This window comes from Notechis scutatus, chromosome 3 (assembly GCF_049901735.1).
Source record: "Notechis scutatus isolate UNSWTSFEM ecotype Mainland chromosome 3, rNotScu1.2, whole genome shotgun sequence".
In the NCBI taxonomy this organism is placed as follows: domain Eukaryota; kingdom Metazoa; phylum Chordata; class Lepidosauria; order Squamata; family Elapidae; genus Notechis; species Notechis scutatus.
In genome coordinates this window covers 94,931,455-94,955,325 of record NC_142011.1, presented here as the reverse complement: position 1 = coordinate 94,955,325, position 23,871 = coordinate 94,931,455, and the positions used below count along the sequence as shown (strand labels likewise).

The 23,871-nt window shown below is 37.9% G+C and overlaps 1 protein-coding gene across 3 annotated transcripts in view; it reads left to right on the top strand.

Moving 5' to 3' along the window:
• The window catches only part of CRB1 (crumbs cell polarity complex component 1), a 153,661-nt gene that overhangs the window by 49,559 nt on the left and 80,231 nt on the right, over positions 1–23,871 (top strand). The gene's annotated exons all lie outside the window — the stretch shown is intronic.

Here is a 23,871-nt window from a genome sequence, read left to right as displayed (position 1 = left end):
ATCACAGGGAAGACTGAACATTTAGGCAGCCAGGAGAGCAGTGGGAGGAGAATCTGCATTTTTATAGTGCTCATTATATATCTCTATATATACATATACCTTGTATATAGTGCTTGTGTTGGACAGCTATGGAGCTCTGGACATATAGGAAATAAAAAACAGTTGTGTTTCATTATGTAACCATTCGTTAATATGAAGAAAATATAGAATTCCCCAGAGAGACTAGGTTCCTGTGTTCCTGATGTGGCACTATAAAGCGTAGTTAAGATCTACCTTGAAGAAAAGTATTGACCTTCAAAGTGAGCATTATACAGAAGGATACTGTGGATTTTCTTAGATAACGTGTCAGCTAAGAGATTAAACGTGGCTTGTTAAAAGATTGAAAACTGGAGTCTATTATTTTTTAAATGGCTAATAATGTTTCTTTGCTGGGTGTCATAGCAACTTTGTTGGATTACACTTAGTACTTTTGTTTGAATAACAAAGGCTATTTTATCTGCAGTAGGTCGTTAGGTGACAATTTTCTTCATCATATTCTTTTCTTATGGACAAGGTCAGGGATGTCAAACTTGCGGTGGTGTGGTGGCGTCACGTGATGTATCGTGACTTTTTCCCTCCTTCACTAAACTGGGCATGGGTGTGGCCAGCATGTGACACATCCGGCCCGTGGGCCACAATTTTGACAGTCCTGAAGTAGGTGATAGACTATTGTTCAGCTTATAGATGGAACTTGAGGCCACCACATAATTATTTGCCCAAGTTCCCATGCTGCCACTTCATTTATTATCAAAATGCAATTTCTGACTTAAAATAATCCAAGCCATATACATATACACATACACATAATTTTGTGTGTATTTTATAGGTATCTGTCTGTATCTGTTTGTATTTTCCATGGCAGTATATATAATATCATTGCAGTGGCTACATTTTTGCAGTGGAAAGAGCCTTTTTGCGCAGTAGCCTAAGGCAAGTTATTGGTTTGACACACCAATGGCCTGATCCAGCACAGTAAAATCAAGCCGTAGTTTCATGTTAATGATAATGTGGGAGATAGGGAGCGAGGAGTGTATATTTGTTTTAATATGACTGTTCTGAGATTTATATACACAGTTCGTTTATTATTGTCACTGTGTTATCAAATGTTCACAGGGAACTTCTGCTAACAAGTCCTGACAGATTTACGATCACTAGATAGTGTTTGGTGTGCGTGGGTGTATTTGTGTGTGTATAAAAACCTGTTACTTATGACAATTCTATTGAGAAACAGACCCCTCCCATCCTCGAGACGTGCCTATTGTTCCTTGGTATAATCTTTTTATTATTCTTTTCTTAAACTTCAAATTGTTTCAACAATTGCAAAACATGGGGATTCTGTACACTTTGTGACATGACAACAATTCTCAGGGTTAAATATATTGCCCATTGTCTCAGGGTAAAGAATATGATGTGTGGGTCTAGAGATCTTTTTCATTAACAACACGGTGGTCTGATTATATAGTTGCTTGCACACGTGTTTTGAGAATAAAGCATCTTCTTTGGGAGGAACAAGAGAACATGCATTGCACAAAATATTCATGCAAAACCTGTGTGAAGCAGTTTTTATGGTATTTCATGTACACCATTCATGTTTCACAATATTACGGGCAAACATCACACTCTTCAGTGCACAACCTCCATTCAAATGAAATGAATTCCATCTTCAACCTGAATCTTTGAACTGAATTCGTTGGAATCCTTTGAATTACTCTGGAGAGTTAAAAGTGATTTGGAATTTCATAGAATCATGAAGTTGGAGAGGCCATTTTAGGAAACTGAATTCATCCTGAATGCTAAGAATAAATTTTAATTAATGTTTCCATGACATTTGAGTGTCCAGGTCGTCTTGAATTTTTCAATGGAATAGAAACTCACCCCTTCCCTTGGTAATTAGTTCTACTGTCAAACTGCTCAGGGGTCTTCAAACTTGACAGCTTTAAGACTTGTGGACTTCAACTCCCAGAATTCCTGAGCTAACATGACTGGAGGAAGAATTCTGGGAGTTGAAGTCCACAAGTCTTAAAGCTGTCAAGTTTGAAAACCCCTTTCTTAGATAATAATTTAATACTCTTTCTTGGTTTTCATCAATTCAAAGATTATAATATTTTTCTATCCATAGATTGGATAGGGTATTGCGCAATATAATGTGTTGCTGATACTGACATGTGTGGCTGCCAATTAATTTCATTATCTCTGCAAACTCTCCTTGTCCAGGTGCTTGGAGAAATTCTGCTCTTCTATTTATTTCTCAGTCTTCTGTTAGAATTGTTTAGGCAGGTTCACCTGCCGAGATAGCAAGAGGTTTAAAGGAATTCTGCTACTCTTTTTAGAAATTTGGTTTCCTCTTCCTTGTATAATCCTCAGAATTTCCACAAATCTGTGTATTTCATTATTGTTCCTTAACTCAGTCTGCCAAATGATCTGCAGTATAATTCATGGTAATCTCTGTGTAAATTAATCATGTCTATAAACTCAGAAAAGCTAGTGGTGGTGAACTCTTTTGTAAGAGTTACTTCAACTTTAAACAGTTGTTAAACATTTTTATTTAAAAGTTGGACTAGGACATTTTCTGCATTTTTATAAGCTCTTTGTTGGACACTTTGGAGTTAGCAGTACTGTCCTTTCATTATTTTTATTTTATCTTCCCCAGAAGACATAATTGAAGTGGTGGTGGGACATATTTCAGAAGCTTTTTGTTAGAGAACTGTTTCATCTATCCAGATGACACTTTGTTCAGTTAAGGATCCGCCTGCTATTTTCATCCCATTCTGTTCAAAGTTGAAATAGTTGCAGTTATTTTGACATTTTATAGGCTATGGTTGAATATTTTGTTGAATCAAATCTTCATTTGGATTACATCAAATCTTTATGCCTTCAAATCTCATTTATGAATCAAATTTCAGTCGATTCGCACACCTCTGATGTTCATGCCATTATCCAACTACCCTTTGCCCAATGCTTTGATCCAAATCATTTACCAGTATGCTATATTGTGCTCATGGTATCGAAATATCTAAAGCCAGCTTATCTCAGGAAAGTAGGTGATATGTTATCAAATAAGATCTAGTTCACCTTTACAGAATTATCTTCTGGACTGGACTAGCAACTGAGCTGTATTTCATTGGCAATAGTGTCCTCCATTGCATCTGAGATACTAAGATAAATGTAGAGTCTAGAAGACAAGCCATGTAGTACATGTAGCTCAGTGGTGGTATTCAACAGATTCGGTCTGGTTCTGATGAGCTGGTAGGAGCGATGAGCAGCGGAGACCGAACCAGTTATCTCCACTGCTCTGCTGTTGGGCCCACCTACCCACCCAGCCTCCCATACTCACTTTTATCTGCTGAATTTGAAGCGCAGCTGCTTCACGCGGCACAAAATAGTGCTGTGCATGGCAGCTGCTGAAGCGACTGGAATCGCGCAGGCTTGCAGGAGGTGAGTAAGAATGCCTCTGCGCCTGCACAAACACCTCTGCGCCTGTGCAAAGTGTGCATTTGGTGCACACATGTACGCCAAGTGTGTGCATGCGTGCAAAGCGAGCCCACTGAACCGGTGGCAACAGTATTTGAATCCCATCACTGATGTAGCTGTACTCTACAGGCGGGAACTCAGAAGGATTGTCCAGAAACTACCAGGGATGTCACTTGAGACAGATGCTTCACTCTGCCTTATGGTATGGTTGGAATAGCTGACTTAATGGAATTCATTAGCTACCGTATTTGCCGGCGTATAAGACGACTGGGCGTATAAGACGACCCCCCAACATTTCCACTCAAAATATAGAGTTTGTTATATACTACCGTATAAGACTACCCCTCTTCCACACACCTTCCACTTTTGCACTTTTTTTTTTGACGCACTTTTCTGCTTTGGACAATTTTGAAATGAGCTAATCCAATTTTGAACCAAGAATATGCAAATAGCTATGGAGTTTAGAAATGAGTTTTAAAAATATTTTTCATTGCTTACCATTAAGCGTAAATATGTTGTAAATAAAATGAGAATACAGGAAACGTTCTCTTCTCAATACAGCTGATCTCTCTCTCTCTCTCTCTCTCTCTCTCTCTCTCTCTCTCACACACACACACACAAAAACCCGGACACTGAAAAGGCTGCCAAGGAACAGTATATTCAATGCCTTCTCTTTAATCAAGAAACAAGGAATTCCTTAGAATCTTTTTTTTTTCCCCAAGTGGCCCTCTTTAAAAAAAAAAATGGAGGTAACACTTTCATTCAAAAGTCTTCCAGTATCTGGAGTCGCTCAGACATATTGAAGTGAGGCAGGAGAGTAAGTGAAATTTGAAATGATCCAGCTACCGTTTTCTTCCCCTCCCGCCCGAAGGCCATTATCTCCACGTCAAAACGAACGAGGGAGGCAAAGAAGCCAAACACGCTAAAAGGATCTCTTTATTTTCCTACACAAGGTCACACCTACTTTTCCGCATTCAAAGGACAACCTCTCCTCACCACCACCACACACACACACACACCCCAATACCCAAACAATGTTCTGGGCATTAATCACCATTGCTACATTAACCTGGTAAATTTATACCCTGCCTCCCCAGTGTTGCTTTGACGGCAGGATTTCACACAGCGGGGCGCTCGCCGCTCTCTTCTCCGCTCTCCCACCGTTCGCACATGTTGGAAGCACCGTAAAACCTGATAACCCACCCGGGCTCCCCATCCTTAACCTACAGCCGCCCGCATGCAAAACCTGCGTGCAAAAAGAAAAAAAAAAAAGAAAAGTACGCCGCACGTGAGGATCTTCGAATCCTCTCCTCCCCACACCGCTAAGGAAGGAAGAGGGGGAAAGGTTGCGCAGCGCGTGGCGAGTGACACACACACACACACACACACACACACCGCCCCCCAGCCTCCTCCCGGCTGCAACTCAAGCTCAAGTGGAGTCGGAGTCCTCCCGGCGTATAAGACGACCCCCCACTTGGAGGCATGTTTTTCAGGGCAAAAAAGTCGTCTTATACGCCGGCAAATACGGTAGTTATACCAAGGAAACAGCCATGATGAAACCAGGACTGATGCAACTTTTAAAAATCATATTTGTTGAAAAATGCCAAATATTTACAAACCAGGCCTGATGCAACTTTTTGGTACAACCAGACAAATATATCCTATTAAGTATCCAAAGTTTACTATATTCAGTGATACATGTTGATAAAAGTTTACTATATTTAGTGATAAATGTTGATATTTGTAGCAAATCTAAATGTGATAGCTTGATACCAAAAGCTGGTGTCCTGTTTCTTGTTGTTTGCATTACTAGAAAAACAAACAGCACAACCAAATGCCTGAAAAAGAGCACAGCTCTTCACGAAAATAGACATAAGAAGGATTAACCCATTAGCATCTTAAATTACATGTCAAGCAATTTATATAAAGAATAATGGTCAAATCCAAGTGGCCTCTTGGGTTATTTCAGCAGTTTGAATTTAAAGATCTGGATTGTTGTTTGTTTGAAAAAAATATTCAATTGTGAGTAGATAAAACAACTTGTTATTCAAGGAGGGAAATGAAAATGCATAACACACACACACACACTACTCCCTTTTAGGTTAAGCAGCAGTGGTGGGATTCAATTTTTTTTACTACCGGTTCTGTGGGCATGGCTTGGTGGGCATGGCAGGGGAAGGATACTGTAAAATCTCCAGTCAGAGGTGGTATTGGCCGATTCTCTGAATTACTCAAAATTTCCGCTACTGGTTCTCTAGAACTGGTCAGAACCTGCTGAATATCACCTCTGGTAAGCAATATTATGCAGAATCAGAAAAGAAGTAAGAAATAGCAGAATAAATTAAGACATTAGATAAGGAAAGAAACATTGTTAAAAGTAGTTTACATCAAGTCTTTTCACAATGCTTCCTCATTATTTTTTTTCACAACAAAAATCATTGCTTCCATTTCATTCATACCACACCATGCATTGCCTGCTATTTTTTTAAACTTCTAACCTCTTTTTTTCAGGATTTCACTAACTTTGCTTTTCCTTCTCAATAAGTTCACTCTTCCTCCATGTGTTTATTTTGCAAGTCAATATTCTCTCGCTTACCAAACCATCTTAATGCATTTCTTTCACCACCACTTCTGTTCTGAGTCCACATTAATTCAGCATTGACTCAGTCCTAACCTTATCACATCTAGTTTTATCACATACACTTGTTAAGCATCCCACTCCCACCTTACTCAATTTTTCCTGGCATACTCAATTCTCATTTGCATATAACAAAGTGAGCTGAAGAACATTATTATACATAGCAATTGTTGCTTCATTTGATAAATATTCATTTCTTGCAAGAAATCACATAATACTGCTTTTCTATTAGTGTTTGCATATCTTAAAATTTCTTCCTATCTTTCATCTTAAGTAAGCATTTTACCAAGGTACAAAATTCATCTACTTGCTCTAGTTTTTCACAATGTGTGTGTAACTTGTAATTATTCACTCTATTTCTCTTGTCAAATACAACTACTTTGGTCTTTAATAAATTTTTTTAGATTCACACAGCTTATTGCATCATATAAACAATCTGACATCTGCAGCAAAATCATTGGGGATTTGTGGCTTAGACATATATCCACATCACCAACCCACACACTAATAATATTGGCACAAATATTCTTATCCATGTTCATTAAAAAAATCAATGAGACATCACCCATCTTTATCTTATCCCAGTTCAATGCTGAACCAAGCATTCAGCTTATTCTCACATGTCCTTTGCTTCTCTAATATTCCTTGCATTGCAGTCATAAAATACTGTAACTCAATATCATGTAAAATATTCCATACCTTGAGTCAATTAACTTTATCATACACTTTCTCTAAATTAATCAGCATATTTACAGCTCTCTCTAAGCAGTTTACAGTGTCAGCATACTGTATTGCCCCCAACAAACTGGGTCTTCATTTTACTGACCTGAAAAAGAAGGAAGGCAGAGTCAACCTTGAGCTGGTCAGGATTTGCCCTGGGCATGGGCAAAATTAGCCTGCAATTCTGCATTTTAACCATTGCACCACCACAGCCATTAATGTGTGTTTCAGTTGACTTACTAAAGAGCAAAAATTTTGATCTGCCTGACAGATCCATGCAGGTCTTTTTGCAACATTTCAGAAGTTGTTTGCCAGTACCTTCTTCTGGGATGTTTTTATATCTCCCATTCAATTGATTCATCCTTAAGGGAAGACTAGAACATGGGTCTAGTAGTCCTTGTCTAGCACCTTTAACTATTATACAATAGCAAGTTGTCTTTTAGTAAACTTATACATAGTGGTGACACACAGTAATACATTTAAATATTGTCTATTAAAAAACCTCCACAAAGAATTCTAAATATTAAATCTTATAATCTTATAGTCAGTAACATTTTTTGTTTGATAAAGTCAAATGAATCAACACATTGGTTAAACATGGATTGTAGAAATATGCCTTTAGTAAAAAAAAAATTAGGGTACTTCCCTAATTTTTCTCATATTTTTTGACATGCATTTTAGATCATCATTCAGAATTAAATCTAAATCCTTTACTTCGCTGTAGGCGCTCATCAGCTTTACTATATAAGATCAGACTACCTAAATTCAGATCTATTACATCCTTCTCCTTTTTTTTACAGTTTTATACATACACAATGTATAATTTCCATCATTCATTTCAAGGATACATTAAAGCTCTTTACAATATAATCCTGTTATCTTCCAAGTCACAATCCAATAAGCCATTATTATCATGAGAAGGGCTTTGCTGTTTTTGGTCAGCTGAAGCTTTCACATAATATGTAGAAAACTAGGTTACTACCCTTGTTTATATCTGTGCCACAATGAATGTTTTCTGCTAAAAATCTAAGATACATGCTAAGGATCTAATACATGCCAAGAATCAAACACATTTGATACATTTTGACCTGCATACAGGGATTTCTTTGGAGCAGATAAACGATGTGGAAAACTTGGACATAACTAACCAACCAAAGCCCACCCCTTTATACATGCATGCAACATGCATGAAAAAGTGGAGGAACTTAATTTTGTGATCAGACCCAGCATTTTGCTGTTGTTGGTCCTCCTTGTGGATCTCCCTTAAAATATTGCGTGAACCTGGTCAGTTCACAGAACTTTCAGAACCTTAGCGGAGAACGTTCTTTGGATAGAATATTGTTATATTTTAAAGCTGTCTCTGAGGAAGTAAGTTCAGTGTCTGGACTCTACAGACAACAGTGTTAGAAAATGAGAGCTCTGTTTTTTGTCCTCATTAAAATCTAGATTTCTGCTTCTTCCCTCAGATAGGAAACAAAAAATAATCATTGTAAAATTTGGGAACCAAAAGAGTTTCAAATCATTATATAAGGCTATAAATTGTCATCTATTTTCAGACCAGGCACTTTTGACATGTCTTCAAATTCAACTTTCACTGCAGGTATCAACTGTGAACTAGAAATCAATGAATGTTTGTCAGAACTTTGTCTGAATGATCGTGCCTGTCATGATATTCTAGGTGGCTATTACCGTTCCTGCCCCCTTGGCTTCCTTGGTGATCACTGTGCCATCAACAATGATGAATGTGTAAGTCAACCATGCCTCAATGGGGGGGCAGTGCGTAGATTCTATCAATGGGTATGTCTTCTTACATATTGGATGACTTGTTTACAGTAGATGACAAGTACTTTTTTTTTTTGTTCCACTCAACTTTCTGAAAACACCTGTCAGTTATGTAGATAAACATGTGGATTTTGTGACTGGAGTTTGATTGACTAATTGCAACTGGAATTTGGATGAATTAGAAAATACAGGTAGTCCTCAACTTACAACAGTTCAAAATTAAAACAGTATTGGAAAAAAGTGACATGACCAATTTTCATACTTACAACTGTTGCATCCCCATGGCTTTGTGATCAAAACTCAGACGCTTGACAACTGACTCATATTTATGATGGTTGCAGTGTCCTGTGGTCATGTGATCACCTTTTGCAATCTTCTGACCAGCAAAATCAAGGGGGAGGCCAGATTCACTTAACAACTATGTTATTAACTTAACAACCGTAGTGATTCACTTAACTATTGTCACAAGAAAGGTGGGGCAAAACTCACTTAACAAATGTCTCAGCAACAGAAACTTTGGACTCAATTCTGGACTACCTGTAAAGCCAGAAATAAAAATCTAAAATGGTATAAAATGGTATTGAGAAGGAGGCAGGACTGGAAGACTTCCAAGATCCCTTCCAGCTCATTCATTCTATTCTATTCTAAAACAAAACAAAACCCCAAACTAACCTTATTCTTATTTCAACAGTTTTAGTATTTAAGATCCATTTTATCTATTTAAGATCTACTGTATAATTTAGACCCAACAGTTTAATTCATTAGGTCTCTTTCAGTTTGAATAGGGATTATTTCATCGTATTTGCAATGTTATCAATGTTACAATGAATATTGGCTTAATATGCAATATGTATCACAGGAAACATTCTCATGAATTACTTAATAAATAAAACTCTAAAACTCTGACAAGAAGCAGTTGGGTCTAACAACAGGGGGAGGGAGATTGAGTTTAGGCTACAATCATGAAATTGGAATAATTAATAGAGGAAGGCGTAAACTGGCTTGAATTAAGCCAGCTGCAGATGGTGTAAATGCAACAGCTGGCTCAACTTCACTGAACTTGAAAACCATTGGGGACTTGACTAAGAAATGCCAGGACTGTAGTTTTAGACTTGATAGCCAACAACTGTTCTGAAAGGAGATAACAGAGAACCATTTCCATAGAGCCATCAGGAAGACAATATGGATGCGTCCATGAAATCAACAGGACTTGAGTTCAACTCAAAAGAAACTTTAGAAAGGGCACTGATCCTTACTGTGAATGGATCCAGTTTCAAAGGAGAAAAGGTGATTCTGAGCATGAGGGTACTTACCTAAATACTTCTTTTCCTGGTATTGCTTAGCAGAAGCTGCATCACTCCAGGAATAGGTACAGCTTATCCAAGGATTTGTAAGCTGCCTTGAGTTGCCATGTGAGAATAGGTGGCAATATAAATTTCTTAAATAAACAAATAAATTTGCTGAAAGGTGTGACACAACGGAACCCTCATGCTTGGAAAAAAATTCCTCCTTTTGAATTTGGAACATGGTGCTACTCTCAATTTCATCTTTGTCAACATACAGATTCCAGGTTAAAAGAACTCCAATTATACAATAATGTAATGCTGAACTGTGGAAAAATGAATTCTAGTACAGAACTTGCAGCTGGTTGTTTATAGCGGCATAAAATCTTAGGATACTCTACCTGATTTTTTTTGTTAATATGGAGAAATAATTAAATCTGTAACATGCCACCTGTAGGCAGTATTAATATAGCCCAAATTCTCAAATCCATGTTTACCCCATCTATCAATGAATATGGAGCTGCATTTTTTAAAAAGCAAATATTGCTGCTTTATAATCAAGAACACATTTTAAATTGAAATAATCAAGGCACTTTTCAAAACCTGAACCCATTGTTTACCTCCCTTCTTGCCACGTTTCCCTCGAAAATAGCATTGCACAAAGCTGAAATTTATCCTAATGATTCCTTTCCTTCTCTTCCTCTTGTGTGTGGGAGGGTGTTTGTGTGAGTGCCAATGTAATTACATAAATAAGGAGAACCTCAATGCCCAAAATAGAAATGATGGTTTTAATAAAGGTAGGGTCCCATTGGGAATTCAAGCTTCAAACTGTAAATCAGTACATTGTCCTATCAGAAGAGACCAGACATCACATTGAGATAAGGTTCCCTTTTCTGGTTATATTAAACAATAGCTTTTATTTATGCTGCTGTATGAGGGAGATAATCAAGCTGTCTACTGAAGTAATGGTTCTGGTGACAAAGTCAGGGTTTTCTGCTCTTAGCAGATAAAAAACATGCAGCTTTATCCATGGCCATATTTTGGGGGGTCTTTTAATGACCCCATGATCCCCTGCATCGGGATGGAGTCAGGGCAACTGAATGGAGCAGAGTGCTTACTGGCCGGATGCCCTTCCTGTTACCAATGCAGAGTTCGCACTTGATATTTACTCATTGTGTCCAAAGAGAGAAATATCTGCCGTTACCTAAGATCGAATTCACAGATTCCTGATTGTGAGGTGAGAGTTCCACCTCTAGACCACTACACCACTCAGATTCCATGGCCAATTCAGTATTTTGACTCTTGTGAATATTCTCCTTTATTGGTTTTGACTCATTAAACTAGTCCCAAAATCCCCTGGTGAACTCATGCAGAAAATATCAAGCATTAATTGCCAAAAAAGTTTCATGTAGGCACTACGCAAAATGCAGCAAAGCGTTCTTGAATATTTTATGGTGCTCTTTATTTGCAGGTGTTCTATATATATAACAGGGTTATATACATAGAACATATAACCGAGAACATATAATATATAACCGAGAACATATAATAGTAATATATAGTAATATATAACTATTATATTATATATAACAGACAACATATAATATACAGGATGTCTTTTACCACTGTTCCAGAGAGTAATTTCTTCAGTATAACTTTATCTATCTTTAATAGTATTGCACAAAGTACATTATATTACATATTTCAGTTCTGCTACTAGTAAGGGTGAATGTATTTTCCTCTGCAACAATTAAAAACTGCATCACAGTTTTTAATTACAACTGTGCAAATGCTTATGCATATAAAACCACAGATGCAGCAGACAGACCATAATACCACATAAATTCAATGGAATTACACACACACACACACACACACACACACACACACACACAAGACAAGACAAAACATAGCTATTCCAAGAAAGCCAAGTTAATATGATATAAATAATCATAGCATGACTTTCACTGTTGCAGAAAACTAAACAATTTTAGTTTAAATATATTTGCATAAGATATACTGTATGTATGTGTATATACACACACACACACACACACACACACACACACACACATACACATATATGTTTTCTTAAGTTTTCGCGGGTACTTACATGTATGGTATTCAGCTTTGTTCGGGTATTTTCCCACGTCATTGTAGTTGTGCTTTTAAAGTTGTAGCAATGTTTCGGCAGAATCTCATCTGCCATCATCAGGCTTCTGTATTGTGTTCGTCTTTATATACACATATATATACACACACATACACACACACACACACACACACACACACACATACATACATACATACATACATACACACATATATATAATATAACTATTTCTTAAATCCTAAAAGGCTTTGTTTAGAAAAACAGGATTGTCTGATCTGGTCCTCCATGTTTTTCAAATTTTTCAGTCCCAAAGCATTCAAATGTACAACCCTTGTATTCAAAAGGATCCATTGAATGAGCATTTTCAGTTAAATGAAGAAGTTTTCTTTCCTGTCAATCTTTTCCTGAAGTCTGACCTACATATATAATCTCCCACTCTGTCACAGAAGAATATATATCCTACCTTAATTTTACGTACTGCAGTGTATTGTTTTAATGAACATTTTTATGGAAATTGGAATAGATGAAAGCCCCAAATTGTCTCAGGAGAATTCTGCTAGTCTCAGCAGTAGCTTTGCTTTCAGCCTAGTCTTGAAGTTGGATCAATGAGGAAGGATTATGTTTGTAGATAATGAGATGCAAATTCAGGAATATGCCTAGAAATACAAATATGAAAAAAATAAAATAAATAAAACTAGAGTTCTCAGTTTCATTTCAGCTTTGAATGACTGGTAAAACAAGGAAAAAGTTTCACTTAAGCATTAAAGATGATTACAAAGAATCTACCTTCGAAGCGACCCATCACAGTTGAATGTAAAAATGAGGTAAAATGAAAAAAAGAAGAAGAAAAATGCAGGTTTCTCAGTGGTGCTGGAAAAGATTAGCTAAAGAAAACAGGATTTTAAAAAAGAGAATATCTTAGCTGGGAAATCTTCAGGGAAACGAGACTCTTGCTTTACCAATAAACAGCCATTAAAACAAAGGTCAGTAACTTGTAGCCCCAAAATTCCTTCCTAATTTTGAAATCATTTTGGCAAGACTAATCTGCCCCTCTCCTGACAACTGAGAGATGGTGGGAACAGAATGAAACAATGGGAAAAGCTATTACAGTACTTACATTCAAATAAAAATCGTATATAACAAGAAAAGCATGCCAGTGGTTCATTCCCTAACAATGTTCACTGCATTTATAATAATCACACTGTTTGTTTAGTCTTTTTTTACTGAAATCATTTGAGGAATGCTATATATTTCATCAGGATTCTTATGGGCTTGAATAATGTGCACACACACACACACAATCATCTATACAATGGAACAATGGACAATAGAGCATGCTTTACATCAACCCTATAAAGAAAGTGCTGTACTCATAATTCCTCCTTTTTCTAAACACTTCCTTATCTTCAGGCATGTCCTGCTTTCCTTCATTTTGAATGTAGGAAAAGGCTTAGGCATCTTGAACAGAATAAAACAGTGGGAAAAGACTGCCTATCTTTTAATTTTATTACTGTTTATTTGTATTGTTTTAAAGTGATGCTTCAGAACAGTGAATAAGGGTGGCTTGTAACACCTTAAATATAAACACATTGCAACGCCCCAAACCAGCCATCTAAGCAGTGTAACATAGACCTACGGAGCAAAATATGTTCCCTGCTCCTGCATTAGATCATTTCTAGAGACCCATTGCTAAGCCATGCAGGGTTTCTTCCCTCAGGATAGAGAAGACTGCACAATTGTTCAGATCCAGAAGTATGGACCGAAAAAATATGTCTGTGTTTCTTTTATTGCAATGCAGATATAGCTGCAATTGCACAGGCAATGGATACATGGGTCTACACTGTGAAATACGTGTTCCCTTCTGCTGGTCACATCCGTGTCATAATAATGGTACCTGTGAAGATACCACAGAGAGTTACATGTGTCACTGCTGGCCAGGTAAGCTCTGCATTATTTTACAATGATGCATCTCTGCTGGTTATCTTTTGCTGAATTGAGTGTTTTGTTTTGTTTTGTTTTAAAAACATCATACACACACACAGGGACACATCTATGATCAGCTCTTATATACATGAGGGGGGTGGAATTCTTCTCTTTTTCTCATTTTTATTATTTTTACAATTTTGTCTTATTTTTTTTCTGTTTTATTAAAGTGAAAAAAAAACATGCATTTCTGTAACAGTGGTATATACCTTGTGTAAAGCAAGCAGACACAATTAAACAATTCCTCAACTTAAGCAATATAGAAGCCTGAACTAGATTCCAAAAAATATTTAGAATACATGTTCCATATCCTGATTTAGCATACAGCATTCATTTTACTGCTGCTTGCAACAAATAAGGATAAAGTAGACCCTGAACTTGGATCCATCTTAGCCCATTCTGATGATTCTGCAAAATGTTGGCAATAGTATCAAGCTTAAAGCTTAGCCCTTTAGTATTAAGGGTGTTAAAGTCGCCTTTAAAAATCAAAACACACAAAAATAAAAACTTGATTTTAAACACCTTCTTCCCTTCCTTCTTTCTGGCACCTTCATAGAATTCCTGTGATTATCTCACTAATTTTAGAACTGTGGCCTCAATTGTCTTTCTGGTAAGCTCTTTGTGGATTATTAATTACTTGGATTTATTGAAAAAAGGACACTATATTGGGTTAAAAAGAGCAATGTGTTTCTTAACTAAATATAAAGGAGCGTCTGAAATTGTAAGATGATTCTAAATGTAGTAAGAAGAAAAGGTTGCCACAATAAGTAGCACCAGTCTCACTGGATCTCAGCATACCATTCCTTTGGAAGACATTTGGGGAAGTTATAAAACAAACAAGGGAGGCTGCCATGTGAGGTGTTAAGATAGGGTTGGGTCCTAACTGCACTGCATTTCTGCCTTTCATTCCTGTAATCAAAAATAGTGCACATTAAGGAAAAGAGAACAGAAATATGTGTATGGAATACTAATAGGTTTGAATATTCTGTAATCAGGCTTTTTCCCAGTGGTGAGATTCAAAATTTTTACTACCGGTTCTGTGGGCATGGCTTGGTGGGCATGGCAAGGCTTGGTGGTTGTGGCTTGGTGGACGTGACAGGGGAAGGATACTGTAAAATCTCCATTCCCTCTCCACTCCTGGGGGAAGGTTACTGCAAAATCCCACCCAATAACCTGTTTTCCAGCTACGTTCTCTTGTGCAGGACAACAAAAGAAGACCCAGCCGATCAGCTGGGACTCGGGAGGCAGAGAATAGATGAGGACGGCGGCAGTCAGAGGTGGTATTTGCTGGTTCTCTGAACTACTCAAAATTTCCGCTACTGGTTCTCCAGAACTGGGTCAAGAACCTGCTGAATACCACCTCTGGTTCTGACTATATTCAGGCCACATGCAGATATTGTCAGGCAGGAAAGACCAGGTCCACATATAAAGATTGAATAGATTTCTTGCTGAAAGCTTATGGGCAGGAATCTTCTCAACTAACTGTCCGCACCTGTTTAGTTTGTTGTGGCTACCTAGGGATTCTAGGCTGATTCCTCTTTTAACTCTACCCTTATGTTCTGCTATTGCTTCTCCTACAGATATCACTCTAACTTGTAATATGCTTGAGATTTTGTCTTGTAGTAGTGGATTAATACAATAGCACTGCAAATTGTAATTTGTAAAACATGGTGTTTAGTTTAGGGGCCGTCCAAGTACACCCCTGTTTCAATTTTGGCTCCAGACTTACCATCCACATGATATTGGCTTGTTTCAATTGCTGAATCAGTATTTTTCTGGCTCTTAAGGGACTTTTTTTTGGGGGGGGAGAATGCTTGTTCTCAATAAGGAAAGAACCCAAATTTGAGAATATAACAGTAACTTTCATCAATGTGCTGTGATAAAGGACTGTGCACCTGATTTGACTTTAGACAGCCTTGCCTCCCTCATTATTAACATTATTTTAAAAAAAGAAGCAGACCAGGCTTATAAGTATGCTGTGTAGGATGACCAAGGAACAATAAATAGGTTGGCTCTCTCCTGGATTAATTTCCATTCATTGTTCTGCCTTCTGGTGCCTTGGAGAAGAGATTGAACCCTCTTCTTGTGACAGACCCTTAGATATTAGAACACCACTTCAATAGCATCCTCATGGAGCTACTAGGAGTGGTCATCCATTAGTTGGGAAGCAATATTGACTCCCCAATAGAGGAACAATAGAGAACATCATGTTATGCATTGCTAACCCAGGCTGAGTAGGTGATGCTACTGAAGTTGTGGAACCTAAGCAAGATAGAATAGTGGTACTACTTCCTAAAGGACAAACATCCTTGAGGAGCAATTGCATGATCGGGGTGTGTGGGTCAGGGGTGGGATTCAAATTTCTTAACAACCAGTTCTGTGGGCGTGGCCTAATTTATGGGTGTGGCTTGGTGGTCATGTGACTGGGGTGGGAGTGGCTTGCTGGCTGGGCATGGCTAGGTGGTCATGTGACTGGGGTGGGTGTGGCCAGGTGGCCATGTAACTGGCAAACCAAATGTTAATGACCAGGTCCTTGCTTAATGGCCAGTTTCCTAGCAAGTGTTTTTTGCCAGTTTCCAAGGCCTGGGGAGCCCTGGAGAGGGCAGGGTGAGGCCTGGGCAGCTACAAGGAGCTACAGGGAGGGCTGCAGAGGGCTGGGCATGGCCAACTCGACATCATTCATGTCAAGGGCCGCTTCTCCTCGCCTGACCTCTCATGACAGTGGGGATACTGCAATGGTCATAAGTGTGAAAAATGGTTATAAGTCACTTTTTTCCAGTGCTATTGTAACTTTGAATGGTTACTAAATGAACTATTGTAAGTCAAGGATTACCTGTACAAAAATACAAAAAGCTTCTTTGCTTGCAAAAAGCTGCTCTAAATACCAATCATTAGATTAAAAAGACCTGCAAGCCGGAGTTACAAATCAGGCAGGGTGCCAGAGCACCTTGAGGAATGAAAATATTTAAAATGCAGTGATAACTATCAGCAGCCAACTCTTGCTCATAAAGTGAAACCCTTTAGTAGAGAGGTCATTTAAGCTCTCCAGATAAAGCAGACCCAGGAAAAGCAATCCTTAGATCCATTTGCACCACTTAAAAATACCAGCTGGTCTCACTCACCTCACAAGATATCCTTAGGAAATCATCCAGATTTAAGGAAAGGTCACATGCCCCCCAGAAAGGCAGTAAAAAAAAACAGTGTCAACCTTGCATCCTGCCTCTTAAAAGTATATCCCAAAAGGACAGTGCCAGATAGTACTAAAGCAGTGAAGGAAGACCCCCTCCCCAAATAGAAAAAGAAACCATGAGGCAAGGAAAAATTGAAACACAATACAAATAATTAAATCACAACAGTAACTGTTGCTTGTTGAAGCTGAATAGGGAAAATTATCCCCATCAATAAACACAGGATTAACCTTCACCAAAAACCAGTTTTAGACCAAAACTCAGAAAGGGTATGTAAACTCACGTTTGAATGTTAATCTTTCTAGCTAGCCAAGAAGCCTTGTTGAATGTCACTCATCTTGGTTCCCTGTCACTAAAAGCTTTGCTTCATTATTCAATTATTTCTTCCAAGTGCTGATTGTCCAGGGAAGTATTTCCTCCCAACAGCATGTAAAAATCTTAAAACAACCCTTCCCCTTTAAGAAAGCCTCAGAAGCTCTGGAGACAGCAAGTCTAGGCTGTCTGCCAAGAATATAATAAGGGTGGAAAAAAACAAACGGAGATTGCTTCCAACTACCTCTTCTCCGAACTTCTTAGAAAGTTAACAAGGGGTTCTATAGAACCGGATAGAACTGGTAGAATCCCACCCCTGGTGTGGGTGCTCTTTCTGGACTCCTGCTGAATGGGCAGGGGGAACCCAACTGGTATGCCAGTTGCAGTCTTGCCTGGAGTTGGAGGATCTTGAATGCAGTTGTTATTGTGCCCTCATGACTACCCATTTGAGCTACCGCAACACTCTCCACGTGGGACTATCTTTGAGAATCACTTGGAGATTATACTGTTGGTACAAAATTCAGCAACCTGCCTATTAGCTAATACTGGGTGCTGTAAAGATGTTATATTGTATCTTTGCTGTTAGTGCTGCATTGTATACTAGTAGGTTTTTGGGTGCAATTCAAAGTTCTGGTGCCATAAGGAAATGTCCTTTGTATGTGACATATTCCCATCCAATTATGACATACATTGTATCACAAACAAATGCATATACAACTAATTTCTTTTCTTCTTTTCTTAACTCTTCCTTGACCATCCTTTAAAGCCCTTCACATCTGCTCTAATACTTTCACATTGTTGCTTCCAAAGTTACCACTAGAACCCCCAATCAGAAATAAGGGCAATCATTTATAATTCTTTCCGTTGTTTTCAATACCACAGGGTATATAGGTTCTCACTGTGAAATAGACATCAATGAATGTAGCAGTAATCCATGTCTCTGTGGGAGTGTCTGTCATGATCAAATTGGTATGGAAAAATTCCAGAACTACCCTCAGTGTTCAGCTACCATAAAGCATCAGGTTATGTGTGCAACTGTCCTTCTGGATTCACAGGTGAGCCTCCAGCTCTTCAATTTGGTACACTACACTTGTGTTGTAATCAAAAGGTTCCCCCTGGTGGACAACTACTCTAATGACTGAGAGTTGTTTCATTACTTCAAATGATAGTCCATAGAGAAGACTGTAATACAAAGTGGTGAGCAAGAAACAAATATTTCTAAATATTTCTATGCATATGATTGATAAGAAAACAGAAATTTCCCTTATGAGTGGCTATCATGCATAGTGATGTATACTCAATTCTCTGAGAATACGATATTGGTAAAGGGTATTACCTGTATGTAGCAATGGCATATTAACTACTTCCTACAGTGGAATATTTTCCAAACTCTTGGAATTAGAAAAAAATCCCCCAAACATTTTCTGTTGTCTTAAATATGTAATTTATTAAATATATTAAATATATTTATTTATTTGACACGTGGTTCATTTGATTAGTATTAGAGATTGAACTAATTAACTGATAGGTTTCCTTGCACTCAAAACTTCAAACTAAAGGTTTTTAAAAGGATGTAAACTGAACTAAATCTGTATGTCATATAAATAACTCAAGAGTTCTTTCTACAAAAAGTATTTTGGAATTGAAATGAAAATGCAGTTAGGAAAAATATCCAATTCTAGCTTATATATCACACTGAAATACACTCAAAATTTCATCTTAGAGAATAACTCAATCTTTCAACAAAGATCAACCAAGGAAAGGGCTGTTAAATGGGGCAACAGAGGATTTTGTTGGGTAACACCCATTGCTAGGGAACAGCACCTCTCTTTCCAAAATCTTCTGTAGGCCCACAAATATTTCAGTTGAAAGTTGCTTTTATCATAATATTTGTAAAATTTTAAGACAAGTATTTTCAAGAATATGCCATTCTATTACATTGCTTACATTCAAATAAAAATCGTATATAACAAGAGAAGCATGCCAATGGTTCATTCCCTAACAATATTCACTGCATTTATAATAATGATGTTGTTTGTTTAGTCTTTTTTTATTGAAATCATTTGAGGATTGCTATATACAGTATTTCTTCAAGATTCTTATGGGCTTGAATAATATGCACACACACACACAATCATCTATACAATGGAACAATGGACAATAGAGCATGCTTTACATCAACCCTATAAAGAAAGTGCTGTACTCATAATTCCTCCTTTTACTAAACACTTTCTTATCTTCAGGAATATCCTGCTTTCCTTCATTTTGAATGTAAGAAAAGGCTTAGACATCTTGGGCAAAGCATATGCTTTGAAAGTGCGAAATTATGTTTTGATTTCCAAGTTGTGAAGGTTCCTCTGACAAACATGGAGAAATTCTGTTTGGTTACTGCTGGTATAGATGTTACTAAATTACTTCAAGCCATAGGATGTTTGAGCTAAGTCCGCTTCCTATTTTTTGCTGTGAATTATCCATAGAAAGGCATAGCATATTACTACTATTAGTATTCCTCCTTACATAAGGATTTATATTGATATTTCAACTTTCATGGAAATCTTTCCATATTAGTGAAGGAGAACTACTTACAGTATCAGCAGGAAATCTCAGGAATTTAAAATCAATTAGTGCAGGAAGTTTGCCAGGTCTGATGACTTGCTTTGTTGACTTCAGGAACCAAAGCATTCTGTGTAGCAGCCCAGGTGCTCCTGTGAATTAATGCTTCTGAAATGTATTAACACTAGCGGACAAATGTCTTTACAGCTTATCTGCTTTTACCAGTCTTTTGAATGAGAAGCTCCTGATAAATTTTCGGGCACTCTATCCTCCCAGGGAGGATTGGTTCTTGAGAAATCCCTTGGCAATGTTCTCTCTGGCAAGAAGACTTATTTTCTCTCTTAGCAAGCAGACTCAAGAGGTCTCTTGGAAATGTTTCTTTTTTTCTGATATCAATGGATCTCCAACATGCTATATTTTAAAGCTTTTCTTTCAATCTACCCAAATGGAATCTCCAATACATTGCACAAAAGTAAACTAGTGGCCCGGTCAAACCTCTCAGTCTAGAAGTCAAGAGATAGATGTCAACACCAGACATCCATAGACAAATGGGCTCTGATAATTGGCTGAAGATGTTGACACTAACACCAGACCTATTGCCCAAACAGAGTTTGAAAGCTTCTGCCTGAGAACTTCTAAGGGACGCTAGTGATGGACAAACCAAACACTATAGTGATAATAGTAGTAATTCTTTCTAATTCACAGAGCGGCAGCCTTCATACCAGAATGATCCGAAGACTAAGTGAATGCATCTATCAATAACCAGCATTTTTCTTCTCGCAATGATCACACACTAATAAGCCTTTTTTTCCTAATGATTCTTGCAGGATCGGTGATGCGTGTTGTATTTTTTGGGGGGGTGGGGGGGTTACTTTGATAATTTTTCAACAGTTTGGCACGATAATTTTGAAATCAGTTGCCTTCTTTGACAGATGAATTTTAGGATTTATTTAGAATGAATGTACCAATAGTTATGACTAGTGAGCAGATTCACGGATCAAAGCAATGATTTGCTTTGAAGCAGTGAATTGAATCAGGCACTTTTGAAATGCTTTGTAGCTTTTCAAAGAGCTTTGCAGATTTAGTGGCTTTTCTACTGCTTGTAGCCAGCCTTTAACTCTTTACTTGTGTTAATGGAATGTTTCACTGTAAACTTAAGACCACAGTGTGGTCACCACTCCTTACCCCACCAAGAAAACTAAGACCACAATTTGACTCTCAAGCATTTTAAAGCATAGCTGCCCTTACTTTGCAATTTTGTACAATCAGGACAGGTTTAAAACTTTTGACAGTGAATGAATTGGTGCCAGGTGAATACTTACATGCAGTTCCTGAACCTTTCCTGCTCTAAATATAGGAGTGAAGTATTAAGTTTAAAAATAAATTTTCTCAGCGCTGGCACTTTCTTTGTACTGATTCTTGTCAGTTTCTGTGGCATTATATTTCACTGTGCCAACTACTTTCAGTGTCTTTGCCAATTAACCTAGAATATTGCCACCAATCCACAACTCTGACACTACCAAGTCTTGCCCCTTTCTAAGAGACTCTAATTTATCAACCAACTGTGCCAGTTCTTTGGGCATCCCAGAAATCCAAACAATCAAAAACCACAAAGTTGTAACTCTCATAAGGGAAAGCCATTTGTCATTTTCCAAAGGCCTGCCCTGAAACTATCTACTTTCGCTAATTTGCCCTGCACCATTGTTGAAGCCAGTGAATAATCATAATGGACCATATTTGCCAACCATGATAAACTTTATTATCCTCCCAGAAAAAAAAATGACATGGAACAATAAGTTACAGAAGAAGTTGTTGGTCATCCTTTAGGGACATGCTTAACCTGGCCTCCAGAAAAGCAAATGGAAAAGTTTTTTTAAATAAATTCTGACAACATATTCAGAAAAACTTTCTTTCTAGGAATTTTGCTGGAGAATCTGACTGATGTGATGTAGAGTAGAATACATTCCTAATACTCTAAAATTGATCTAGAATATTATTTCAAAACTTATTCCAATAAGTCTTTGGATCAGAGGTGGTATTCAGCAGGTTCTGACCAGTTCTGGAGAACCGGTAGTAGAAATTTTGAGTAGTTCAGAGAACCAGCAAATACCACCTCTGACTGGAGATTTTACAGTATCCTTCCCCTGCCACACCCACCAAGCCACACGCACAGAACCTGTAGTAAAAATAATTGAATCCCACCACTACTTTGGATGTATCTATCTGAAATGTGGCAGGCCTAATTTCTTTAGAGAGTACAATATTTTCATCTGATTTTGTCAAAAATATAAAGCAATTAAAGGTGGTCTCAGGTCTCTAAGCCCATTAGAGTCAGCAGGAATCAAGTAGCATATAAAATCACTTGCTTGAGATGGGCGGCAACAGAAATTGAATAAATTAGAATGCAAACAAACAAGCACCTGCCACAAAACATCCCAGATTTAATGCATAAGAAAGACAGAAAAATCTGCACAGTGGAGGTGGCAGTACCTGGAGAGAGCACAATAAACAAGAAATAACTGAAGAAATTCACAAAATAGAAGGATATGTTTATTCTACTGCAAATAGAAGTAGAATGGCTGTGGCAAAAGAAAGCAAAAATAATAGATACCTTGGGTGCAATCCCAAAACATCTGAAGCACTACTTGAACAAAACCACCTTTAGTAAATTGCATTGACAAAATCATCATTAGTTAGTCCAATCTCTACGCTTGCTTTTTATTTTAAAGGGAAAGCTTTAGTATTAATGTTTCCTTTTTTTAAAGGGAATAGCCTTTTTTTCTCTTTTCCTGGTATTTTTGTTTTTTCATCTACCTTTCTGGTTTATTTTTATGCACTCTTTTCTATTTGAGACCTCTCAATTGGATTAAGGTGTTGAAGAACCTGAAGAATTTTTCCTTTTTTTAAAAAGCCTTTTTCTTCATCTAACTTCTGATTGGATTAAGGTATACAAGAACCTGAAGAAATTTTGTCCTCCCTTTTTTTTTTTATCATTACTATTTGGCTTCTTTTTTCTACTATTTTTATTTCGAACTACAATTAGTTATTTCACAATTGGATTAAGGTTTAGAAGAACCTGAAGATTTTGAATTGCTTAAAATGAGTAGGAAATTTACAGCTCCTGGTTCTTCAACTTCTACTTCTTCCTCTCCACCATCTGGAGCAGTGGCCCCCAACCTTTTTTGTGCTGCGGCCCGGTACCGGCATCACAAAATCATCTGCGGCCTGGTACCGGCATCAGCACGCATGGCAAGGCGAGCCGAGCGACCGGCCGGCCAGCCGTCCCCTGCTTGTCCCCGCCACCTTCAACTCCTCCTTTGTACCTGTGTCGATGGGCTTCGGGATGGTCGCTCGGCTCGCCTTGCCATGCATGCTGAAAGAATCCTCGCACCTTAGTTTTGTTTGAAGCCGCCCCCCCCCTCGATGAAACTAAGGCGCGAGGATTCTTTCAGCACCCAAACGCCGCTTTCTACCCGGAAAAGCTCACCAGAAGCACTTTTTCATCAAAACAAGATGGCGGCGCCCACCAAACCGGCGGCCCAGTAGAAATTGTTCCACGGACCGGTACCAGTCCGGGGACCGGTGGTTGGGGACCCCTGATCTGGAGGACATCGTTCAATACAGACAATGTTAAAGCAAGAAAAAAAACAAGAAAAAGTGACTCTGCAGATGATTATGCAAGGAATTCAAAATATTCAAGCAAGATCAGAGAATATTGAAAAGAGAATAGAGAACATTGAACAAAGAACAGAGAACATTGAACAAAGAACAGGGAAAACCGATGAAAAA